The 16343-nt window shown below is 48.6% G+C and overlaps 1 protein-coding gene across 1 annotated transcript in view; it reads right to left on the bottom strand.

Moving 5' to 3' along the window:
- LOC309554691 (uncharacterized protein) overlaps positions 1-16343 on the bottom strand; it is a gene marked incomplete at its 3' end in the record, with an annotated part of 139282 nt that overhangs the window by 25155 nt on the left and 97784 nt on the right. The gene's annotated exons all lie outside the window — the stretch shown is intronic.

Raw genomic sequence — 16343 nt, 5'->3', positions numbered from 1 at the left:
CCAACCTAGCGGCAACACCGATCAGGAACAGCACGGCAGTACGGACCACCTAAGTCCAACACTCTCCAGCATGAACCATAAAAAGATGGAGGCCACAAATGGTGAAGTAAGTAGGCACAAAATTTATTGTAAAAGGTAAATAACTCACATGTAAAACGAGATAAAAAGCGCTAGTAACGGCAGGATCCGAGGATGCAGCCGCCTGACTTCCGGGTATTACGTGGTGACGTCAACACGCCTTCCCGAGGTATTTCGTCATAGATGACGTCTTCCTTGGGACATGAGATTTGGATATCCGGTGATAAATGCAACATCCTGAAGGGAAAAATTCACAGTGGCTGAATTTTGGCTCTAAGGCTCGGTTCACACTACGGCGAACTACGGTGCGACTTTGCCAGGTGACTTGAGTACTATTTTCATGCGACTTTCCTGGAATGTCTGGGTAATCTTCCTGTACATATAAATAAAAAAATGCTGCGCCAAATAAAAAAATCAAGAGGACTCTTAAGTCCAAAAAGGTGAAGGAATAAATAAATAGATAAATAGGACAAAAAATAATCAAACAATCATTAAATAAATATATAAATAGATATAAATAGATTAATTTAAATAAGTTAAAGATAAAATTATTTATATGTTTATCTATCTATATATTTATAGCTATTTATATTTTTATTTAATGATTGGTTGATTATTTTATGCCCTATTTATTTATTTATTCACCTTTTTGGACTTAGGAATCCTCTTGATTTTTTCTTTGGCGCAGCATTTGTTTGATTTATATTTTGGTATTTTGTGGCATGGAAACCCATTTAATGCAAGCAGCCGGGGTTTATTAGTCTGTTCATTTATTCGCTGCGTTTTGTTGCGCTGATAGTTTTTTTCATCACAATCTTCCTGTAAAGTCAGATCTAAATCACATCAATATAGATGAGGATCCGACTTGGAGAGGACTTCCATTAAAGTCTTTGGGCACAAGTCGGATAGAAGTCGCCCTAAACCTTTTCTAAAGTCGGAGCAACTTCAGTAGTGCTTATTAACCACTTCTGGACCGGAAGATTTTCCCCCTTAATGACCAGGCCATTTTTTGCGATTCGGCACTGCGGTACTTTAGCTGACAATTGCGTAGTCGTGTGACGCTATACCCAAAAATATTTGATGTATTTTTCCCCACAAATAGAGCTTTCTTTTGGTGGCATTTGATCACCTGTGCGACTTTTAGTTTTTGCGCTATAAACAAAAAAAGAGCGACAATTCTGGAAAAAAAAAAACAATATTTTTTACATTCTGCTATATAACATTCCCAATAAAAAAATAAAAGAATCACGTGGTTAAAGTCTATGGGCACAAGTCGGATAGAAGTCACCTTGAAGTAGTACAGGAACCTTTTCTAATGTCGGAGCGACTTCAGTAGTGCTTATTAACCACTTGCCGACCGCCGCCCGACTATATACGGCGGCGGTCAGCCCCTCCCAGGCAAAGTGACGTACCGGTACGTCACTAGCCTGGGAGCCAATAGGGGGCGAGCGCGTGCCGCCGGAGGCGCGCTCCCGCCCCCGTTCGTTCACTAGGAAGCCCACGCGTGTGACCGGCGGACCCGATATCCGCCGGTCACTCGCGATCGTCGGGTGGAGAGGGAGAAAGGCAGGCGGCTAATGTAAACAAAGCCGCCTGTCATTCTCCCCTGTGTAAAAGCACTGATCACTCAGTCCTGCTATGTAGGACCGTTGATCTGTGCTGTTACACCACTAGCCACAGCCAATCACAGTAAGAAACATGCCCCTAGGGACACACATAACCCCTCCCTCTCCAATAAAGTTAACCCGTAAAGTTAGTGCGTATTTATAGCAATGATTACTGTAGTTATGTTACTGGTACCCCCAAAAGTGTCAAAAATGTCAGTCAAGGGTCCGATCTGTCCGCCGCAATGTCGCAGTACCGCAAAAAAAAATCGCAGATCGCCGCCATTACTCGTTAAAAAAAAAAAACAACAAAAATGACAAAAATCTTTCCCTTAGTTGGTTAACGCAATAACTTTTGCGCAAACCAATCAAAATACGCTTATTGTGATTTTTTTTTACCAAAGATATGTAGCAGAAAACAAATTGGCCTAAAATTTTAAAAAATTTCGATTTTTACATTTTTTTTGGGGGGGGGGGGGGGGGGAATTTCATATAAAAAAATGTGAAAAATATTGTTATTTTTGCAAAATTGTCGCTCTTTTTTTGATTATAGCGCATGACCAAAAAATTGCAAGGGTGATCAAATACCACCAAAAGAAAGCTCTGTTTGTGGGAAAAAAGGACGTCAAATTCGTTTAGGTACAGCGTCAATCGTACGTTAAAGTCACGCAGTGCCGAATCACAAAATACCCCCTGGTCAGGAAGGGGGTAAAATCTTCTGGGGCTTAAGTGGTTAAGACAACTCTCATTGACTAATATGGGATTTCAAGTCATGTGACTTGGGGTTTCACAAGTCGGGACCCAAGTGGTGGTAGTGTGAACCGAGCCTTAAAGTGATACTAAACATACATTCTTTAACCACTTGCCTACTGGGCACTTTCACCCCCTTCCTGCTCAGGCCAATTTTCAGCTTTCACCGCTGTCGCACTTTGAATGCCAATTGCGCGGTCATGCAATGCTGTACCCACATGACATTTTTATCATTTTTTTGACACAGATAGAGCTTTTTTTGGTGGTATTTAATCACCCCTTGGTTTTTATTTTTTATTTTTTCTAAAGAAAAAAGACTGAAAACCAAAAAAAAAAAGTTTTTCTTAGTTTCTCTTATACAATTTTGCAAATAAGTAGTTTTCCTCTTTCACTGATGGGCACTAATAGGCTGCACTGATGAGACGGCAATGATGAGGAGACACTGATGGGCACTGATGAGGAAGCACTGATGGGCACTAGTAGGCTACACTGATGAGGTGGCATTGGTGGCACTGATGAGGATGCACTGATGAGGCTGCACTGATATGCGGCACTGATAGGCAGCACTGATGGGCAGACACTGATATGAGGCACTTATAGGCAGCACTGTTGGGCACTGCTAGGGCTGCACTGAAAATCAGGGCACTGATGATCAGTGCCCTAATTATCTGCGTAAATGTCCCGTATCACACTTGCCAGTTACCGGCTATCCTCTCCTCACTCTGTAATGCGCAGGAGGAAAGGAATGCAGATAACCTGCAATTTTGTTTACAATGTGATCAGCTGGGAATGAACACAGATGATCACATGGTAAAGGACTGCTGTGATTGGCCCTTTACTGTGTTCTGTGATCAGCTGTGTTCAAAGGACACAGCAATCACAGTGTGCCAGGTGCGCTGTCATTTACCACTGTGTATACCCGCACATGTGTGACCCTATAGTCACATGGGCTGCTCAGATGTGATAGGGGTGAAATGCTCAGCACAGAAATTCACTATAAACTGAGCATATGCAGAACTGCCAACACTGCTCTGCAAAATCCCCAACTGTATTAGGGACATGGAAAGGAGAATAGGAGACAGAGCAGCAGGATCAACCAGGTTTTTTTGCAAAATACAGAAAACAAATCTCATAGAGTGAGTATGAACAGCATGTAATACACCATTTATTGATCATTTTTTATGATGTGAGTTTAGTGATACTAAGCTGGGTACACATGATCCGAATATTGGCCGGGTCAGCAGAAACAGGCCGACTTTCGGACAGTGTGTACAGCTGCCTGTCTGACCGAAGCTGGTCTCACCCCTGACTTCTATCAAACAGGCATGCTGGAAAACCAATATCTGATCACTGCCGGCAGCCAATGGCGGTGAGCCCTGATCAGTGTGTTCTGGCAGGGGGGCAAGTTTCTGTCAGAACAGAATAGCACAGTGGGGGAGATTGCCACTCTAACATTATTTAGTTAGTATGGTGACCTCTCAGTTTTGTTTTTTTTTCCCGTTTAGCCTGTGTGTACCTAGCTTTACCTATAAGGCACTCTTTAACTCTGGTCAGCATGTATCAAGGTGTTAGGCATTAAGGTATCACTTTTCACCACTAGATGTCCCCACCTGTTATTAGTTCCTTAATTGGAATGATCGTCAAGAGAAGTACTTACCTTTTGTTCTTTCGTCTAAGGAGAAGTCAGGCATGGCACCTGACCAGTGTGTCTTCTGCCTTGATTGTGGATGAATCCCTCCACCCCACGCTGAACCTCCATGCACCCTTCTTTTCTCTTCAACCTGAACCTTTCTGCACTTCTCCTTTCCATCCCACTGTCAACCCCCCCCCCCCCCCACACCCTCATTTCCACCCCACTCTGAAACTTTCTGCACCCTCCCTCCTTTCCAACCCGCTTTGAACCTCTGTGCACACTTTTTCCACCCCACTCTGAACCTTCCCGCACACTCCTTTCCACCTCACTCTGATCCTTCCTGCACACTCCTTTCCACCCCACTCTGATCCTTCCTGCACACTCCTTTCCACCCCACTCTGATCCTTCCTGCACACTCCTTTCCACCCCACTCTGAACCTTCCTGCACACTCCTTTCCACCTCACTCTGAACCTTCCCGCACACTCCTTTTCACCCCACTCTGATCCTTCCTGCACACTCCTTTCCACCCCACTCTGATCCTTCCTGCACACTCCTTTCCACCCCACTCTGATCCTTCCTGCACACTCCTTTCCACCCCACTCTGAACCTTCCTGCACACTCCTTTCCACCTCTCTCTGAACCTTCCCGCACACTCCTTTCCACCCCACTCTGATCCTTCCTGAACACTCCTTTCCACCCCACTCTGAACCTTCCTGGACACTCCTTTCCACCTCACTCTGAACCTTCCTGGACACTCCTTTTCACCTCACTCTGAACCCTCCTGCACACTCCTTTTCACTCCACTCTGAATCTTCCTGCACACTCCTTTCCACCCATTCCGATTCCTCCTGCACACTCCTTTCCACCTCACTCTGAACCTTCCTGCACACTCCTTTCCACCTCACTCTGAATCCTCCTGCACACTCCTTTCCACCCATTCTGAATCCTCCTGCACACTCCTTTCCACCTCATTCTGAATCCTCCTGCACACTCCTTTCCACCCATTCTGATTCCTCCTGCACACTCCTTTCCACCCCACTCTGATCCTTCCTGCACACTCCTTTCCACCCCACTCTGAATCCTCCTGCACACTCCTTTCCACCCCACTATGATCCTTCCTGCACACTCCTTTCCACCCCACTCTGATCCTTCCTGCACACTCCTTTCCACCTCACTCTGAACCTTCCTGCACACTCCTTTCCACCCAGGGCCAGATTAACGTAGGAGCTATTGGAGCTGCAGCTCCAGGCCCCTACCTTTATATAGGCCCCGGGTTGGCCATATTCACTGTTACCGCTCTTCTGTCACTTGTAAACACAGAAGTCTGGCTTCTATGCTCGCTTCCCCAGGCAGCTCCCTCAGAACCTCCCCACACAGCACGAAGGCCGGACAAGGAGGGACAGTTGCCGATGCATGGATGTGTTTATGGGCTTCAGAGACAGCATCCCATGTTGAATTAGGCATGCATGGCTGCACCCTTCCTCCTCTGGGTGCATGCCAAGGCACGGCCCTTAAGGCCCTTCAAAATCCTCAGCACCAAGACCATGATGCTCTTAATCCGGGCCTGTTTCCACCTCACTCTGAATCCTCCTGCACACTCCTTTCCACCCATTCTGATTCCTCCTGCACACTCCTTTCCACCTCACTCTGAACCTTCCTGCACACCATTTTCACCCCACTCTAGACCTCTCTGCAAACTCCTTTCCACCCACTCTGAATTTCCCTAAACCCTCTTTTCCACCCCACTGCCAACCTGCCCACACCCTCCTTCCCTCCCCACTCTGAACCTCCCTGCAACTGTCTTTCCACCCCACTCTGAACCTCCCTGCAACTGTCTTTCCACCCCACTCTGAACCTCCCTGCAACTGTCTTTCCACCCCACTCTGAACCTCCCTGCACCTGTCTTTCCACCCCACTCTGAACCTTTCTGCACCTGTCTTTCCACCCCACTCTGAACCTCCCTGCACCTGTCTTTCCACCCCACTCTGAATCTCCCTGCACCTGTCTTTCCTCCCCACTCTGAACCTCCCTGCAACTGTCTTTCCTCCCCACTCTGAACCTTTCTGCACCCTCCTTTCCAACCCACTCTGAACCTCCCTGCACACTTTTTTCACCCCACTCTGAACCTTTCTGCATCCTCCTTTCCACCTTACTCTGAACCTCCATGCACACTCATTTTTACCCCACTCTTAGCCTTCCTACACCCTCCTTTTCACCTCATTTTGAACCTCCCTGCACACTTCTTTGCACCCCACTCTGAACCTCCCTGCACACTTCTTTCCACCCCACTCTGAACCTCAGTGCACACTCCTTTCTACCCCACGATAAACCTCCCTGCACCCTCCTTTTCACCTCTGAACCGCACTCTCCTTTACACCCCAATCTTAACCTTTCTGCACCCTCCTTTGCACCCTACTCTCAACTTCCATGCACTTTCCTTTCCACCACACTCTGAACCTCCCTGCACACTCCTTTCCACCTCACTCTGAACCTCCCTGCACCCTCCCTTCCACGGTCCACCACACCATGACCCTCCCTTCACCCTCCTTTCCAATCTACTTTTAACCTCTCTGAACCCTCCACACCACTCTGAACCTCCCGTCACCCTTCACTCAGTGGTGTATCCTACATGTGTGCAATATGTACTGGGCACACAAACCCCAAGGGGCAATAGAGCCCGCTGTGCTCTTACACACTGCAGTGACATGTGCGGAAATGCTGTTTTTAGTCTGGACTGCAGCAATGCCTTTCACTTCCAGCAACTCAAAGATCCATCCTCCTTTTTATCTATGACTGTGTATGATGGGGATGCATGCGGATGTAGCAGATGTGGCAGCAAGAAGTGAGATACAGTAGGTGGGGGTGGATCTGCAATTGTCAGGACTCTGGAGGCGAGCCTGACGTGCAGAGGGTAGCCTCTAGCTCACCGAGGGATGGAGCACAGACGAGTCACCCAGGCAGTAGACGCAGGCTAACCCGAGGTGCGGAATCTAAGTGCCAACCGGTCTTCACCAGAGCCTCAGATGGTGAGGTTGGATTTTGCTGCGTGTATAGCACCAGGTCGCGGTCCTCGGGGTTGCCCTGCCAGGAGGTGAACAGGTCCGGATCTTGTGGCAGATAAACAGAAAAGGATAAGGCAAAACAATGGTCACAAACAAGCCAAGGTCAGGGCGGGCAGCAGACAAGCGAGGTGAGGGACAAGCCAGGAGGTAAAACAGGAATCAAACTGGATACAACAGGTTTCAGGTTCAGGAACACAGGAGAAGCTTCAGATCAGACAGCAAAGACACTGTGCTTCTGAGGTGCTTAAATAAGGCAGCCTATTGCCAATTAATGAAATTAGTCTGAGCTAGGTTAACCCTTAGGTGGCAGATTCATGACAGCACTTTAGTGTGCACAGGGAGCGTTCCTGACATTGCCCCCCCCCCCCCCCCCCTTAAGGGCAACCTCCGGGTGCCCAATAGTTTTCTCTTTTGTGGGTGACTGCGAAAGAAAGCCTGGATAAGTTCCATAGCGTGGATGTTTCGTTCAGGCTCCCAAGAGTTTTCTTCTGGACCATAACCCTTCCACTTGACAAGGTACTGTAACAGGTTTCCTCTCTTCCGGCAGTCCACAATAGCTTCTACTTCATATTCCACATCTCCATCAACGATTACAGGTTCGGGTGGCTCTGAACTCCTACCAGGGAAGGCATTGGGAACTGCAGGCTTTAACAAGGGGACGTGAAATACTGGGTGAATGCGGAGTGAATTGGGTAAAGATAACTCATAGGAAACTTCATTAAGTTTCCTCTTGACCGGAAAGGGTCCAATAAACCTGGGAGCCAATTTTTTAGATGGACAGGCTAAACGGAGGTTAGTTGTGGACAACCAAACCTGGTCACCTGGTTGAAGAATTAATTCTCCCCTTCTTCTTCTATCAAAGATCTTTTTAGATGCCGTTTGTGCCTTAAGTATGGCTTCTTGCAGTAATTTGCTGTTGCGAGCAAAGAAATTAATAGTGTCCTGTACTGCAGGGACTCCAGAGGCAGACGGGATATCGGGCAAGAAGGATGGGTGGAAGCCGTAGTTTGAGAAGAATGGAGATTGTCCAGTAACAGAATGTTTAGCATTATTATAGGCAAACTCTGCGAATGGCAGCAAGGCCACCCAATCGTCTTGAACAAAGGTGGTAAAATACCGAATGTACTGTTCCAAGGTCTGGTTGGTCCTCTCGGTCTGCCCATTAGTCTGTGGGTGGTAAGCAGAAGACAAGGATAATTCAATCTTCAACAGACTGCATAATGCTTTCCAGAAGCGTGAGGTGAACTGCACCCCTCTGTCAGAGACAATATTTGCAGGTACCCCGTGAAGCCTAACAATCTCTTTCATGAAGACTTCTGCGGTTTCCTTGGCAGAGGGAGTACCCCTGAGGGGCAAAAAATGGGCCATTTTAGACAATCGATCCACAACAACAAAAATGGCAGAGCATCCCTTAGAAGGAGGAAGTTCCACAATAAAATCCATGGCGATCATCCTCCACGGTCTATCAGGAACTGGAAGTGGTCTAAGGAGACCCCATGACTTACTTCTCGCGGGCTTGCTTCGGGAGCACACAGCACAGGAAGACACATAGTCCCTACAACTTTTTTCCAGGTCAGGCCACCAGAATGTACGCTGCAGCAAGTCAAGGGTCTTACGGACTCCAAAGTGACCTGCCAAGGGATGGTCATGACAAGAACCCAGAACCGACATTCGGACATCTTCTGGAATGAAGATCTTGTCCCCAAACCATAGCAAACCGTCCTTAGGTACCAGAGAAATTTCAGGAAGACAGGGAATACTCACAGAAGCCTGTTTAATATGAGCCATCAGATTAGTTAATGGAAGAAGAAAGTTACCTTTAGACAGGATGGTGTCAGGTACAGGAATTTCCTTCGGGTCATCGAACATGCAGGAGAGTGCGTTCCGGTTTGACGATCTTGGAACCAGGTCGGTAAGTAATATGAAACGCGAACCTTGAAAAGAACAGAGCCCACCGTGCCTGGCGTGGTCTCAGCCGTTTAGCAGATCTCAAGTATTCAAGGTTCTTGTGGTCGGTGAAGATAAGGATGGGATGTGCTGCCCCTTCGAGTAAATATCGCCACTCCTCGAGTGCCACCTTGATGGCCAAAAGTTCACGATCGCCCACATCATAGTTTCTCTCCGCTGGAGAGAGTTTGCGGGAAAAGAAGGCTACAGGGTGTACCAAGTCTTTAACTCCCTGTCTTTGGGAGATAACAGCCCCTACAGCCACTTCTGAGGCATCTACCTCAAGGAGGTAAGGTAAGGTGGGATCAGGGTGTCTCAGGATGGGAGCAGTAGTAAACAGCTTTTTCAGGACTGAGAAGGCGGTCTGGGCTTCAGGGGACCAATGGAAGCGAATGTTCTGCTTGGTAAGCTGTGTGATAGGGAAGATGATGGTAGAGAACCCCTTAATGAATCTCCTGTAAAAATTAGCAAATCCAACAAAGCGCTGCACCCCCTTTTTGTCAGATGGAGCCGGCCAATCCAGGATAGCTGAAACTTTTTGAGGATCCATCCTAACTCCTTCGGTGGATATGATCAGGCCCAAGAACTGGATGCTTTGCTGTTCAAATTCACATTTCTCAGCCTTAGCATAGAGTCCATGTTGGCGGAGGCGGCCGAGAACGTTCCTGACGTGCTCCCGATGCTGGTCCAGAGATGCAGAAAAGATTAAAATATCGTCTAAATAGACAATTACGAAGGTGTCAAGCCAGTCTCTGAAGATGTCGTTTACAAAATGCTGGAATGTAGCCGGGGCGTTGCAGAGACCTAAGGGCATCACCAGGTACTCGAAATGCCCAAACCTGGTACGGAACACCGTTTTCCACTCGTCCCCTTCGCGGATACGAACCAAATTGTAGGCCCCACGTAAGTCTAATTTGGTAAACAAGACAGCAGACCTTAATCTCTGAAAGAGTTCTGGAACCAAGGGGAGAGGATATCGGTTTTTAACCGTGACTTTATTCAACTCTCGGTAATCCACACAAGGACGGAGAGAGTGATCCTTTTTTTCTACAAAAAAGATTCCAGCTCCTGCTGGTGAAGTAGATGGACGGATGAAACCCTTCTTTAAGCTTTCGTCCACGTATTCCTTAAGAACCTCCAACTCCCGTTCAGATAGTGGGTAGATACGACCAAACGGAATCTCGGCCCCTGGAAGCAGCTCTATAGGGCAGTCATAAGGACAATGAGGGGGAAGGGTCTCAGCCCCACGTTTGCTGAAAACATCCAGAAAATGATGATAAGCCTCAGGCACAATAGAGCATAAATCTGGATCAGATTCTAGGCACAGCAAGGTTCTGGAGGAGCTGAGAGAGTCAGGCAGGCAGGAATTCAAGCAGTAGGTAGACGGGAACTTGAGGACTCCAGAGGTCCAGTCGATTTGGGGGTTGTGTGCCTTCAACCAAGGTAGCCCCAAGATAACTGGAAACAAGGGGGACGCAATAGCGTCTAGTGCTATTAGTTCCTTATGGTCACAAGAGGAGATCATGAGGAGAGGAGGAGTCTCCTGGGTTACAGGTCTGGAACTGATGTGGGAACCATCAGCCAGGAAGATGGTAAGTCCTTGGGTCTTGGGTTGAAGTGGAATACCCCGTTGAACAGCGAATGACAGGTCGATAAAGCAACTACATGCTCCGGAGTCAATAATCGCGGTTACTGATATGCTACCTCCTGGAAGCTGAAACGAGACAGGGAAGGCTAGGTGAGAAGCACTGGAAGCAGATGCTGGACCACTGGATGGGGAGATGGAAAGGCACTTACGTAGCTTCGCAGGGCAGGAGCGCACGTAGTGACCGGCTTCTCCACAGTACAGGCAGAGATTGTTCTGTCGCCGGCGATGCCTTTCTTCAGTAGACAGGGCAGGTCTCTTAACCCCAAGCTGCATGGGTTCCGGGACATCCGTAGCAAGGTTTGCAGGAGCAGAGCTGGTAGGAATCGGATTAAAGGAAGGGACGTTTACCGGGGCCGCGAACCGCGGCATCATCCAGGCTGGACGAGGCTGCTGGGTGGAACGTTCTGCACGGCGTTCCCTGAGCCGGCGGTCTATCTGGATAGCCAGATTTATTAGAGTCTCTAGGGTGTCAGGAACCCCAACCCGGACTAGCTCATCCTTCAGCCCTTCAGAGAGACCTAAACGAAACTGATACCGTAATGCAGCGTCATTCCACTGGGTGTCGGAACTCCAACGCCTAAAGTCTGTTACATAGTCTTCCACATCTCTTTGACCCTGCTGAAGCGCATGCAGAGCAGCTTCAGCGGTGGAGGTTCGCTGAGGGTCGTCATACAGCTGAGCCATGGCACTGAAGAAAGACAATAAGTACTTTAGATGAGGACTGCGCTCTTCAATAAGCCGATGAGCCCAAGACTGTGGTTCATCCAGGAGCAGGGAGATGACAAAGCCCACTTTGGTAGCCTCCAATGAAAAAGTCCGAGGTTGCAGAGAGAAATATAATTCACATGCGTTGCGAAACGCCCTGAACTTGCCTCTGTCCCCTGAGAACTTTTCGGGTGTAGGGACCCGGGGTTCAGGTGGCAACATCACTACTGTGGGACCTGGAGTAGGTTCTGCTGGTACAGAGGAAGAAGAATCTGTCATCACAGGGGGGTTCCCAGGTGCAGAACGCATCCGTTCCTCCAGATGCATGTAGCCCTCCTGAAGTGTCTTTACGGCTTGAGATAAAGTTGTGAGATGCTGGCAGATCTCATCCAATGGTGAGGCCCCTCTTGCAGGCTGCGACATGGCTGTCTGATACTGTCAGGACTCTGGAGGCGAGCCTGACGTGCAGAGGGTAGCCTCTAGCTCACCGAGGGATGGAGCACAGACGAGTCACCCAGGCAGTAGACGCAGGCTAACCCGAGGTGCGGAATCTAAGTGCCAACTGGTCTTCACCAGAGCCTCAGATGGTGAGGTTGGATTTTGCTGCGTGTATAGCACCAGGTCGCGGTCCTCGGGGTTGCCCTGCCAGGAGGTGAACAGGTCCGGATCTGGTGGCAGATAAACAGACAAGGATAAGGCAAAAGAATGGTCACAAACAAGCCAAGGTCAGGGCGGGCAGCAGACAAGCGAGGTGAGGGACAAGCCAGGAGGTCAAACAGGAATCAAACTGGATTCAACAGGTTTCAGGTTCAGGAACACAGGAGAAGCTTCAGATCAGACAGCAAAGACACTGTGCTGCTGAGGTGCTTAAATAAGGCAGCCTATTGCCAATTAATGAAATTAGTCTGAGCTAGGTTAACCCTTAGGTGGCAGATTCATGACAGCACTTTAGTGTGCACAGGGAGCGTTCCTGACAGCAATGCTGGTCAATGCCAGTGGTCTCCAATCTGCGGCCAGGGGCTAGATGGGACCCTTTGCTTGCTTTTATCCTGCTCTTGGAGCATTATTCCCCTCACTGTTAGCAACAGTGGGGCATAGTTCTTGCCACTGACAATGGGGTACTAGTCCTCTTACTGACAGCAACGGTGGGCCACTATTCCTCCCATTGATACCGATGATGGTGCACTATTATTTCCAGCGACACCAATGATGGGGCACTATTTCTCCCAATGAAACCGATGATGGGGCATTATTCCTTCCACTGACACCAATGATGGGGCACTATTCCTCCCACTGGTACCAATGATGGGCCACTATTCCTCCCATTGATACCGATGATGGTGCACTATTATTTCCAGCGACACCAATGATGGGGCACTATTTCTCCCAATGAAACCGATGATGGGGCACTATTTCTCCCAATGAAACCGATGATGGGGCATTATTCCTTCCACTGACACCAATGATGGGGCACTATTCCTCCCACTGGTACCAATGATGGGCCACTATTCCTCCCATTGATACCGATGATGGTGCACTATTATTTCCAGCGACACCAATGATGGGGCACTATTTCTCCCAATGAAACCGATGATGGGGCACTATTTCTCCCAATGAAACCGATGATGGGGCATTATTCCTTCCACTGACACTAACGATGGGTCACTATTCCTCCCACTGATACCAATGATGGGGCACTATTCCTCCCACTGATCCCAATGATGGGGCACTATTACTCCCTCTGACACCAATGATGGAGCACTATTCTTCTCACTGATACCAATGATGAGGTACTATTCCTCCCACTGATACCAACGGTAGGACATGATTCCTTCCACTGACCCCAATGATGGTAAATTGTTTACTACCACTGATGCCAGGGCATTTTCTTCTCCCACTGGCCACAGTCCGGCCCCCCTAAAGTTTGAAGGACAGTAGACTGGCCCTTTGTTTAGAAAGTTTGTAAACCCCTGATATATGCTGGACAACGTGATTTATGATGGATTTACAATGCTGAATGAAGTCAGTGATTTATCTGGTACAAACATGGGATAGAAAAACCCAGTCCAGAGGAAGTGGAAGTTCACAAAACATGTTCATACGGGTCGGCCCCACATTACTGCTGTATTGTTGGGTATAATGCTATTTGTAATTATCTGTGGTTAACAACCCTATGGCTCAGTTCACACTGGGCCAGCTTCAAAGTCGCCTGATTGTGAAGCCGCCCTGCACAACGTGACTTCAGCACAGCTTGCAAACAATATCTTTCATTAAAGTCAATGCAAGCCACTCTGAAGTCGCCCCAAGTAGTGCAGGAACCATTTTCTAAGTCGGAGCGACTTGAGTCCCTCTGATTAGAGCAGTTCCATTGCACTGAATGGAGCGCGACTTGTCAGGTGACTAAGTTGCCTGACAAGTCGCCCCAGTGTAAACTGAGCCTTAGTGTTGTGTATTCTATGCTAATACCGTGTGTGTGTGTGTTTTTTTTTAAAATGTGTCACTATTGTATTGTAATGTGTTAGCAATACAAAATGACGATCTTATATTTTACTGGTTATATGATATGTACAATCCTTGATACCACATATAAAATCCCGTTTGATTTTTGTAGTTTGGCACAGCTACAGTATATATGGGATGGTGATACTTAAAGTGGATGCCCTCAATGCTGCATTTAACATTCCACTTTAGCTTCCCTGTATCTTCTAGGGGGGAGTCAGGCATGGCACCAATTTGTCCTCTGACATGGACTCTGGGTGTCATCTTGAAATTTCAGCCAATTCAGCTGGAATATCAAGCCATCTGATATTGGCAAAGACTAGGAGCCTAAACCACCTCAAATGATACCACTCACATTTACCGCACCTCCTAGAAAGTAGAAATATTGGTTACGCAAAGATGTAGCAAACCCCCCCAAAAAAAGAATTGCAAGCAGGCATAGGATAATCCTGAATCACATAGCTCCAGGGATAGCAGCAAAGAGAAACCCACCAGAGACCTGGAGCCAGGCCCATCGCGTCAAGGCAGGCAAAACAAGCAATTGCTTGGGGCCCCGAGCTGGCCTGGGGCCCCAAGACCCAAGACACAGACGGACAATATCCCAAAAACCCAAAACACAAACGCTGAGGCCGCGCCTCACACACACAGGCCGGCCTCACAACACACAGGCGGCCTGTGACAGGCCGGCGGGTGGGCGCACAGCAGAGGAGCGGCATGACGTCATGCAGCCCCGGCTCGCAAGGGGGAGAGTGCGCGGCGGCGCGCATCTGCGCAGTGCGCACCAGCCCCGCCCCAGCCTAGGCGACCTAAAGCACGCGCGGGAGTGGCGCCACCCCACCAGGCCCGCAAACTTCGCCAGAGGGAGACACACCACAAGTCATCACATCCTCCTCGCACACGTGGACCGGACTAGACCAGCGACAGGTATGAACACACTGACAGTCTGTCAGTCCATTTTTTCATGCAAAAAGTGGACCAATTGTCCAATTGGAAACAATACCTACCTGTTAACAGACAGCTGGATAGTCCCATAGCATAAGAAAAAAGTCCCCCTGGTATCATCTAGGGCACATGGTGGGGGAACGGGAGGGGCGATAATATCTGGCAACTTTGCGTGTGTGCGGGGGGGCCTCCATGTCCATTTGCTTGGAGCCCCCAAATTCCTTCAAACGGCCCTGCCTGGAGCTTAGGGCCAGCCAGCTGTCAGAGACAAAGCCAGCACTGGCGTACTAGGTTCAGCTCACATCCACTGAAGCACTACACCAGCCTACATGGATGCTAAAAATGGACATGCAACTTATTTCTGGGCAACGCACCCCTTTCTCAAGCCTGATTTTGCAATGAGAGTGGGGAATTCTTAAGGCTGGACTGCAGAAACTCCAGGGTTCAGCATAATAGTAGAATAAGCTTTAAAAACACCTTTAGAAGGCAATGACAGTCTGGGGAAGCAATCATTATGACATGAAGTATAAATGCCTTGCCACAATTAAAAAATATAAATAATGTCACGTACCTGATAGGAGACTGAATTGACGAGGTCGGTCTCTATTACATCTCTTGCCCTGGCCCCACTGAGGATGAGACAGAGGGTGCTGAGGGACAGGAGGGACATGAGTGCCTGTGGGTGTTGATTGCAGAACCTGCAGCAGGGAAAGTGGCTCCAAGGAGGCTGTGGAACTAGAGAAGCAGGAACAGCAGTAGTGTGCAGAAGACTGGTCCAGACTAAAGGGGCACTCGGCTTATGCTGATGGTTCAGCATGGACAGCTTGTCAGGACTCTGGAGGCTGGAACATATGGCGGTGTACAGAGCTGGTACAGCAGTCTGTCTTAAGTGCTACCCAAGCACTTGAGTAGAATGGGGAGCCAGTATCAGAGGCAGAAGCAGGGTCTCAGGAATAGCCAGGGTCGTCAACAGGCGGGCAGTGAGGTACCAAGTCATGAGCAGAGTCGGGAACAGAGCTGGGTCAAGGGTAAACGACAAGACAGAAGCAGAATTCAGTATCAGGTCAAGAACACGCCATGTCAGTAACAGGTAGAACATGCAGGATCAATCGGGACACAGAGCAAAGCTGAAGGTCAGTCAGCAAAGGATATGGGAATGAGCTCCCTTTAAATAGCCTGTCTGGCGCCAACAGGGATTGTGCCTGTGCGCATGCACGTTCCTGAATTCCCGCTTGCCTGTTAGCAATTCTTTGGGAAATTCCAACTGCACGCGCATATCTATGCACCATAAGTCTCACAGGAATTCCCTGACATTGCCCCCCCCCCCTCCCCCTTAGGGGCAGCCTCCGCATGCCTACTAGAGTCCGCTTTTCAGGGGGAAGATGAAGGTAAGCTTGTACCAAATGAGGAAAGTGGACATTAGAGACTGGTTCCCAGTAATTATCATCTGGACCGTAGCCCTTCCATTTATTAA

Source organism: Pelophylax lessonae (genome assembly GCF_965119305.1).
Source record: "Pelophylax lessonae genome assembly, chromosome: 4".
NCBI classification, from domain to species: domain Eukaryota; kingdom Metazoa; phylum Chordata; class Amphibia; order Anura; family Ranidae; genus Pelophylax; species Pelophylax lessonae.
Note: the sequence above shows the minus strand (reverse complement) of the source record. Positions and strands in the feature narration are given on the sequence as shown.